This window comes from Mesoplodon mirus (assembly GCF_964341445.2).
Source record: "Mesoplodon mirus genome assembly, chromosome: 14".
Classification (NCBI taxonomy): Eukaryota; Metazoa; Chordata; class Mammalia; order Artiodactyla; family Ziphiidae; genus Mesoplodon; species Mesoplodon mirus.
In genome coordinates this window covers 81,583,388-81,592,451 of record NC_138990.1, presented here as the reverse complement: position 1 = coordinate 81,592,451, position 9,064 = coordinate 81,583,388, and positions in this window count along the sequence as shown.

The following is a 9,064-nucleotide window of genomic DNA, read 5'->3' as shown; positions in this document are numbered from 1 at the left end:
TTTGCCTTTGAAGGAGAGACTAGATTAGATGCAGTGTCATGATTTACCATATATAATTGGGGGACAAGCTCATGGGTGAAGAGCTGTACCTGACTTGATGGATTATGTTCTATGCATCTCATTAGCAAGGTTCTTTTCAGGCATTTTGATGTCTGCATTTAGAACCATCAGGTGTCTGTCACCTCCATTCCCTAGGGGCATGGGGAGGGGCGCTGATTCTTTGTGTGTTCCTGACCAGTGAAGAACCCTCACAGCCAGCAGGCAGGGAGAACATGGTCCATTACCTTTCAGCCTCAGACCCGTCTGAGGCTGTGTTGAGACACACCACAAGAAGCAGTCTTGACCAAGCACACCATATCAAGCAAGCCAGGGAAGCCCCCTCAGAACCAGAAAGAGCAGCGCATGAGGCTGAAATCTGGCCCAAAGGGCAGGCAGAGCCTCGGATGACTCTGCCAGGAAGGGGCCACGTGTCCTGTCAGGAGGGTGAGGGCTTTGCCCTGTGGTTTGGTGAGCCGGGGTGTAGTGCACCTAAGGCTCGCCCACTAAGCCGCCTCCCAGCAAATGCAGAACCACACCGTGACACAGAACCACACTCCCGGCTGCAGAAGGAAATTAAGACCCTGCACTCACATTCCCTTCTGAGCTATGCCACCCTCCAGCTAGGGCTGCACATCACTCGGGGAGAGAGCAGATACAGCTGTGCGAGCTGTCTAGACTTGCTGTGATGAAGGACCCCACTGCCTTAATGTCAGGTGTGCTTTCTTATGTCAGTATTCTCTCCTAATTTTAACATGACTGAATTGATATTTTTTTCCTTTCTTCTTCTCCTTCTTCTTCTTCATTTTTTTTTTTTTTTTTGCCTTGCCTATGAAATGACACAAGTCCTCTGCTTTTCTGGTTTGCATTATATTACATTGTATGGCTGTGCACAGAGTCAGCATTTTTTTTTTAAGTTTGTGTGTTTTCCATCTAATACCATGCAATAACTATCAACGCATAAATGTGTGTTTAGGCATTTTGGAAAACATTTTTTTAAATTAAAATGCCGTCTGTCAATAACAGGCATGCAGAATTGGAGATGAGGATTGTGTATTCAGAGGAAAACATCACTGTAGTTATTGTGCATACTCCATAGTCACCTGCCAAAGGAAAACATCTCTGCCATTAAAATAGCATTTTTATTTTGTGAAGACAGTAAAAGCAATGAGGCCAGTGTTGATGGATCACTTGCCAATTTTCAATTTTTAAATCAAAGCTGCTTTGGACTTAGTGTGTGTGAGCTCCAGAAATATCCATAATCACTCTATTTGCATTTTACATGCATTCAAAATAACTACTTTCTCCCTTTAAAAAAATGATTGAAGAAACATTTGCTCTCAAGTTGAAAAACATTACACCCCAGAGCAATCTGTTATAGCTAAAAGATGGGCTTCTTGATATAATGGTCCTTAATGAAAATTGTGAGGAATTTTCTGCTCTAAAAGCCTCGAGGAGCTTGGGTGTGGAGGCCCTCCTCACCCCCTTCAACCGCCCCCTCCCCCTAAGAACAACATCCATCCCAAGAGGCAATGATTGGGCTTGTTCTCCAGTCCTCAAAGCTTGCTCCTTAATTATTTTAGATATTCTGTCCTTATTTATTGTTTTGGGTGTTCTCCCTCTCTCCAAATTAAGAGGAAAGTCACTTGCACAAAATATACTGTTGAAAAAAATAGGACCATAACGATTTTCCAACCTTAGGGACTGAACCACTTAAGACTCGAAAAGCTCAAAGCTTATAATCCTTTGTCATTATCAACATTTTTAAAGTTTGCATGTACGCATACCAATTAAATGGCCATATTCTAGCTATTCAATCAGGATTTGATGAGTTATGGAATTTGAGGGGATGGTAAGCAAATATTGCTTGGGTTGTGTTGTCAGAGGCATCAGGTGAAGAATTGTTTCAATCTAAGGCATGCTTCTCAAGAATTGCTTCATTTGTCCAAGCTAGAACTTTTATTCCTATACAATTTTATTGATCACATATAGTTGTTTAGATCAATCCTTGAGTAACTATGGAAACTTTGAGATCCCTTTTCACACTAATTCTTATGTTTAAAGGCCATGACAATGATTGGAGAACCAAAGATGAATGAAATGGCCCTGCTTTCAAAGACTTCTGTCTAGACATAAAGCAAAGAAATGTCATACACAATAACACATATAAAATCTCATTTGTATCCGTACAAAAATAGCCCAGAGGAAGATGGCAGAGCAGAAGGATGTGCTCTTACTCCCTCTTGCGAGAGCACTAGGATCACAACTAGCTGCTGGACAATCATCGACAGGAGGACACTGGAACTGGCCACAAAACATAGGCCACGTCCAAGGACAAAGGAGAAGCCACAGTGAGACGGTAGGAGGGGTGCAATCACAGTAAAATCAAGTCCCATAACTTCTGGGTGGGTGACTCACAGACAGGAGAACACTTATACCACAGAAGTTCACCCACTGAAGTGAAGGTTCTGAGCCCTATGTCAGGCTTCCCAACCTGGGGGTCTGGCAATGGGAGGAGGAATTCCTAGAGAACCAGACTTTGAAGCCTACTTGGATTTTATTGCAGGACTTCGACAGAACTGGGGGAAACAGAGACTCTACTCTTGGAGGGCACACACAAAGTGGTGTGCACATCAGGACCCAGGGGAAGGAGCAGTGACCACAGGGGAGACTGAACCAGACCTACCTGCAAATGTTGGAGGGTCTCCTGCGGAGGCAGGGGGTGGCTGTGGCTCACTGTGGGGACAAGGACACTGACAGCAGAAGTTCTGGGAAATAGTCCTTGGCGTGAGCCCTCGCAGAGTCCACCATTAGCCCCACCAAAGAGTCCAGGTAGGCTCCAGTGTTGGGATGCCTCAGGCCAAACAACCAACAGGGAGGGAACCCAGCCCCACCCATCAGCAGTCAAGTGGATTAAAGTTTTACTGAGTGCTGCCCACTAGAGCAACAATCAGCTCTACTCACCACCAGTCCCTCCCATCAGGAAACTTGCATAAGCCTCTTAGATAGCCTCATCTACCAGAGGGCAGACAGCAGAAGCAAGAAGAATTATAATCCCACAGCCTGTGTAACAAAAACCACATTCACAGAAAGATAGACAAGATGAAAAGGCAGAGGGCTATGTACCAGATGAAGGAACAAGACAAAACCCCAGAAAAACAACTAAATGAAGTGGAGATAAGAAACCTTCCAGAAAAAGAATTCAGAATAATGATAGTGAAGATGATCCAGGACCTTGGAAAAAGAATGGAGGCAAAGATCGAGAAGATGCAAGAAATGTTTAACAAAGACCTAGAAGAATTAAAGAACAAACAAACAGAGATGAACAATACAATAACTGAAATGAAAACTACACTAGAAGGAATCAATAGCAGAGTAACTGAGGCAGAAGAATGGACAGGTGACCTGGAAGACAGAATAGTGGAATTCACTGCTGCAGAACAGAATAAAGAGAAAAGAATGAAAAGAAATGAAGACAGCCTAAGAAACCTCTGGGACAACACTAAATGTAACAACATTCGCATTATAGGGGTCCCAGAAGGAGAAGAGAGAGAGAAAGGACCTGAGAAAATATTTGAAGAGATTATAGTTGAAAATTTCCTTAACATGGGAAAGGAACTAGCCACCCAAGCCCAGAAAGCACAGAGAGTCCCACACAGGATAAACCCACGGAGAAACATGCTGAGACACATAGTAATCAAATTGGCAAAAAATTAAAGACAAAGAAAAATTATTAAAAGCACCAAGGGAAAAATGACAAATAACATACAAGGGAACTCCCATAAGGTTAACAGCTGATTTCTCAGCAGAAACTCTACAAGTCAGAAGGGAGTGGCATGATATACTTAAAGTGATGAAAGGGAAGAACCTACAACCAAGATTGCTTTAGCCAGCAAGGATCTCATTCAGATTCCATGGAGAAATCAAAAGCTTTACAGACAAGCAAAAGCTAAGAGAATTCAGCACCACCAAACCAGCTCTACAACAAATGCTAAAGGAACTTCTCGAAGTGGGAAACACAAGAGAAGAAAACGACCTACAAAAAGAAACCCAAAACAATTAAGAAAATGGTAATAGGAACATACATATCAATAATTACCCTAAACGTGAATGGATTAAATGCTCCAAACAAAAGACACAGGCTTGCTGAATGGACACAAAAACAAGACCCATATATATGCTGTCTACAAGAGACCCACTTCAGACCTAGAGACACATACAGATTGAAAGTAAGGGGATGGAAAAAGATATTCCATGCAAATGGAAATCAAAAGAAAGCTGGAGTAGCAATACTCATATCAGATAAAATAGACTTTAAAATAAAGAATGTTACAAGAGACAAGGAAGGACACTACATAATGATCAGGGGATCAATCCAAGAAGAACATATAACAATTATAAATATATATGCACCCAACATAGGAGCACCTCAATACATAAGGTAACTGCTAACAGCTATAAAAGAGGAAATCGACAGTAACACAATAATAGTGGGAGACTTTAACACCTCACTTACAGCAATGGACAGATCATCCAAAATGAAAATAAATAAGGAAACAGAAGCTCTAAATGACACAATAGACCAGATAGATTTAATTGATATGTATAGGACATTCCATCCAAAAACTGCAGATTACACTTTCTTCTCAAGTGCACAAGGATAATTCTCCAGGATAGATCACATCCTGGGTCACAAATCAAGCCTCAGTAAATTTAAGAAAATTGAAATCATATGAAGCATCTTTTCTGACCACAATGCTATGAGATTAGAAATGAATTACAGGGAAAAAAAAAGTAAAAAACACAAACACATGGAGGCGAAACAATACGTTACTAAATAACCAAGAGATCACTGTAGAAATCAAAGAGGAAATAAAAAAAAATACCTAGAGACAAATGACAATGAAAACATGACGATCCAAAACCTATGGGATGCAGCAAAAGCAGTTATAAGAGGGAAGTTTATAGCTATACAAGCTTACCTCAAGAAACAAGAAAAATCTTAAACAATCTAACCTTACACCTAAAGGAACTAGAGAAAGAACAAAAAAACCCGAAAATTAGCAGAAGGAAAGAAATCATAAATATCAGAGCAGAAATAAATGAAATAGAAACAAAGAAAACAATAGCAAAGATCAATAAAACTAAAAGCTGGTTCTTTGAGAAGATAAACAAAATTGATAAACCATTAGCCAGACTCATCAAGCAAAAGAGGGAGAGGACTCAAATCAATAAAATTAGAAATGAAAAAGGAGAAGTTACAACAGACACTGCAGAAATACAAAGCATCCTAAGGGACTACTACAGGCAACTCTGTGCCAATAAAATGGAAAACCTGGAAGAAATGGACAAATTCTTAGAAAGGTATAGCCTTCCAAGACGGAACCAGGAAGAAATAGAAAATATGAACAGATCAATCACAAGTAATGAAATTGAAACTGTTCTTAAAAATCTTCCAACAAACAAAAGTCCAGGACCAGATGGCTTCACAGGTGAATTTTATCAAACATTTAGAGAAGAGCAAACACCCATCCTTTTCAAACTTTTCCAAAAAATTTCAGAGGAAGGAATACTCCCACACTCATTCTATGAGGTCACCATCACCCTGATACCAAAACCAGACAAAGATACTACAAAAAAAGAAAATTATAGACCAATATCACTGATGAATATAGATGCAAAAATCCTCAACAAAACACTAGCAAACAGAATCCAACAACACATTAAAAGGATCATACCCCATGACCAACTGGGATTTATCCCAGGGATGCAAGAATTCTTCAATATATGCAAATCAATCAATGTGATACACCATGTTAACAAATTGAAGTATAAAAACCATATGATCATCTCAATGGATGCAGAAAAAGCTTTTGACAAAATTCAACACCCATTTATGATAAAAGCTCTCCAGAAAGTGGGCATAGAGGGAACCTACCTCAACATAATAAAGGCCATATATGACAAACCCACAGCAAACCTCATTCTAAATGGTGAAAAACTGAAAGCATTTCCACTAAGATCAGGAACAAGGCAAGGATGTCCACTCTTGCCACTATTATTCAACATAGTTTTGGAAGTCTTAGCCACAGCAATCAGAGAAGAAAAAGAAATAAAAGGAATCCAAATTGGAAAAGAAGAAGTAAAACTGTCCCTGTTTGCAGATGACATGATACTATACATAGAGAATCCTAAAGATGCCACCAGAAAACTACTAGAGCTAATCAGTGAATGTGGTAAATTTGCAGGATACAAAATTAATGCATAGAAATCTCTTGCATTCCTATACACTAATGATGAAAAATCTGAAAGAGAAATTAAGGAAACACTCCCATGTACCACTGCAACAAAAATAAAAAAATACCTAGGAATAAAACTACCTAGGGAAACAAAAGACCTGTATGCAGAAAACTATAAGACACTGATGAAAGAAATTAAAGATGATACAAATAGATGGTGAGATATACCATGTTCTTGGATTGGAAGAATCAACATTGTGAAAATGACAATACCACCCAAAGCAATCTACAGATTCAATGCAATCCTTATCAAACTACCACTGGCATTTTTCAGAGAACTAGAACAAAAAATTGCACAATTTGTATGGAAACACAAAAGACCCCGAATAGAAAAAGCAATCTTGAGAAAGAAAAATGGAGCTGGAGGAATCAGACTGCCTGACTTCAGACTATACTACAAAGCTACAGTAATCAAGACAGTATGGTACTGGCACAAAAAGAGAAATATAGGTCAATGGAACAGGATAGAAAGCCCAGAGATAGGCCCATGCACATATGATCACCTTATCTTTGATAAAGGAGTCAAGAATATACTGTGGAGAAAAGACAGCCTATTCAATAAGTGGTGCTGGAAAAACTGGACAGCTACATGTAAAAGAATGAAACTAGAACACTCCCTAACACCATATACAAAAATAAACTTAAAATGGATTAAAGACCTAAATGTAAGGCCAGACACTATCATTCTCTTAGAGGAAAACATAGGCAGAACACTCTATGACATAAATCACAGCAAGATCCTTTTTGACCCACCTCCTAGAGAAATGGAAATAAAAACAAAAATAAACAAATGGGACCTAATGAAACTTAAAAGCTTTTGAACAGCAAAGGAAACCATAAACAAGACGAAAAGACAACCCTCAGAATGGGAGAAAATATTTGCAAACGAATCAACGGACAAAGGATTAAGTTGCAAAATATATAAACAGTTCATACAGCTCAATATTAAAATAAACAAACAACCCAATCCAAAAATGGGCAGAAGATCTAAATAGACATTTCTCCAAAGAAGACATCCAGATGGCCAAGTGACACACAAAAAGCTGCTCTACATCACTAATTATTAGAGAAATGCAAATCAAAACTACAATGAGGTACCACCTCACACAAGTTAGAATGGGCATCCTCAGAAAATCTACAAATGACAAATGCTGGAGAGGGTGTGGAGAAAAGGGAACCCTCTTGTACTGTTGGTGGGAATGTAAATTGATACAGCCACTATGGAGAACAGTATGGAGGTTCCTTAAAAATCTAAAAATGTAATTACCATATGATCCAGCAATCCCACTACTGGGCATATGCCCAGAGAAAACCATAATTCGAAAAGACACATGCACCCCAGTATTCATTGCAGCACTATTTACAATAGCCAGGTCATGGAAGCAACCTAAATGCCCATCGACAGATGAATGGATAAAGAAGTTGTGGTACATATATACAATGGAATATTACTCAGCCATCAAAAGGAACGAAATTGAGTCATTTGTTGAGACGTGGATGGATCTAGAGACTGTCATACAGAGTGAAGTAAGTCAGAAAGAGAAAAACAAATATCGTATATTAATGAATATATGTGGAGCCTAGAAAAATTGTACAGATGAACTGGTCTGCAGGGCAGAAATTGAGACACAGATGTAGAGAACAAATGTATGGACACCAAGCGGGGAAAGCGGCAGGGTGGTGGTGGTGGTGGTGGGATGAATTGGGAGATTGGGATTGACATGTATACACTGATGTGTATAAAATGGATGACTAATAAGAACCTGCTGTATAAACAAATATATATATTATTCAAGTCATCCAATGATGGAATGACCCAGTTGATTGTATGACTGATTTGACCAATAACAGAGTGATGTGAGTAACAACAACAACAATAACATAGCCCGGAGCATGGAGAGATTAATTTTTTTCTGAAGAAGTCAAGGAAGAGGTAAACCTAAGCAGAATCTTAAAATATGAATAGTAGCATGCTAGGGTCACAAGAGGAAGATGATTTGTACACAGGGAATCATAGTTAGAAGAGCATGGAAGAGTGAACCATGGATAACTTTGATCCTTAGCAAAGAGTCCCAATGCAGCATTTAAGGAATCGTGGTATACACAGATGCAGGTGTTAGAGGCAGTCTTAAATTTTTTTTTAACTATTCATCACTAGAAATGACAAATTTTTCAACTAATACTCAGACACTGCCTGCATGGTCTACTTTATCCCAGACATAGGGAAGTGTCCGGGTCTATCATGTACCACTGCATTTGGCAGATTTCTGGAAAAACATTTGGTAACTCCCCTGGAGGCTCCATGAAGGCAGCCCAGAAATTGCAGTCAACAGAGTTGGGCCGGAACTGTCTCTGGCCAAAACACCCAGTTGGAAAGAGGAAAATTCAGTAAATCATTTAGTTGCTTGGTCTATATCACACTGCCCCTTACTATCTCCAAACCTATAAGAAACTCATACATACACACAAACACACCCAGAGATACACACAAACACACCCAGAGATGCACACAAACACATCAGTAGAATTTGAGGAGTATTTTCACAGAAATGACTGGACATTTGGCCAGTAAATGCCATGCTCATAGAAACTAAGATGATCTCACTAATGAAGGAACATACTCATTTCAAGAGCAAGCATTTGTTTCAGATATGTTCTGAAATGCCAGCATTTATTAGAGGAGGATGTGCTTCTGGATATTTCTCTCATTTCTGCCCTTGTTATCTCTG